This window comes from Otolemur garnettii, unplaced genomic scaffold (assembly GCF_000181295.1).
Source record: "Otolemur garnettii isolate 467f Iridium unplaced genomic scaffold, OtoGar3 scaffold00004, whole genome shotgun sequence".
Taxonomy (NCBI): domain Eukaryota; kingdom Metazoa; phylum Chordata; class Mammalia; order Primates; family Galagidae; genus Otolemur; species Otolemur garnettii.
This window is the reverse complement of record NW_003852399.1, coordinates 790285-792137: the sequence shown is the minus strand read 5'-3', so window position 1 is coordinate 792137 and position 1853 is coordinate 790285.

Genomic DNA, 1853 nt, shown 5'->3' with positions numbered 1-1853 from the left:
GAGCCTGTTGGAGGATTCTGTGTGCTCTCGGCACAAATCCAGGATAATTCAGGCTATTAATGTTGCCTCAGAGCCTGACTTGAAACGCCATTGCCAGAACTGGGCCAGGTAAGAATGGACTTATGGCAGCTTCTGTTCTAATTTTACCCCCACCTCAACCCTTCGCACTTATTTCTATATAATATGGTGCAGTTTAGAGATGAATGGAATTGAGGCTTTTATTTCTGAATAAGGAGATAAGCAACTTCCTGTGTGATTAGGGCACAAAGCAGGAGAGGCTCAGGGACTGGTGGGAGCTGTCCGCCTCCCAGTTGGGTAAGCTTCATGAAGACCCTTTGCCCATCTAAAATTTGAGGAAGGAAGCCCTTGCCTTGTCTGCCTAAGGTGATGGTACACAAAAAGTAGCCAGGGTAACATCATTTAAAATCTTTTAAGTCTCTGCAGCACTATATAAACTATTGAGTATAAATAATCTCCAAGTTCCAGATGGACAAGATTAAGTAATTCCACTCAGTAGACTGATTCATTTCATTACTCGGAGAAACACTGTGAATCAATTGCAAAAATGGCTAAATTCTTCATTCTTCCTTTTCTGCATCTACTTCCGGTGCAATGTAGATTTGTAGCTTCTCTGTCTAAGGAAGCTTAGACTCTGTGGAGTCTACCTCCTCAGCCTTTAAATCTGGGTTGACCTTGAGATGGTTTGTCTGATGGGATTCAGTGGAAATGCGCCTGAGCTGGTTCTGAGGCCAGCCTTTAAGAGGCAATGGCTGCTTCTGTTCTCTATTTCTTTAAACCTTTCCAGATGCCATGTGAGCAAGCTCCGGCTAGTCTGCTGGAAGGAGGCAAGCCATCCTTAGTCAGAGGGCTTCCCCCGAGAAAGGAGCTGGCTGGTATCTGTAGATATGTGAGTAAGCTTTTCAAGACCAGATGCACTGTTTCACTGAAATGCCCATGTTAAATATTATTAACTTGTAGAATCATAAGCTAACTTCATTTTTTTTAAGTTACTAAGTTTTGTCACATAGCAATAGAGATATGTAAACATTTTTCAGAACACTCACTGCTTTTGTTATGAGTCAAAGATTGCATTCAAATAGGCACCTTGGCTGGCTGTGCATACAAGTTAGAAAGGGTAGACATGAGATGAGGAGTCAGAAGCACAGGTTATGTCAGCCTTTTTAAGTCCTGGGCTAGCCTGTGAATTTCTAGAAAGGTCAGGAAAGACATCAATTTAGGAGTTTTTCCTCTGGATTCACCTTCCACCCCCATCTGAGTATATTCAGTTATAATGACGATACGGTGAAACGGGCATCTTAAGCCGATGGGAATGTGAATAGGCATGATCATTTTTATTCATTAAGTAAATATTTCATAAATATATCCTATGGTCAGGTACTCTGAAAGGGGATAGAATTACAGGATAAAAAATATAACTTTGTCCTCAAGAGACCCACAATTTAAAAGGAATGACAGACCAAAAACTCCTGTGTGAAACCGGCTTATACATAAAAATGAAATATTGAAAAAGAATTTGGCAATAGGTACCAAAGGCTTTAAATTATTTTTTACTCTTTGGTACAATGATTTAGCTCCTGAAAATATATTCTAAAGGAATGATCCAAAATGAAAAAAAAAAGGTCTTATTCACAAAATGTTCTCTCTCTGTAAATGTAGGAGAAATACATTAATTCCCAAGATCAAATTAGTTCTGATCTATTAGTTATGATAGAGCATTACCCAGCCATGAAAATTGTTTATGAGGAGTCCGTTATAACAAAGTGATTGTGACGTGCTAAGTAAGATACAGAATGCAAAGATATATCTGCAATGATATGGAACCTACATAACAA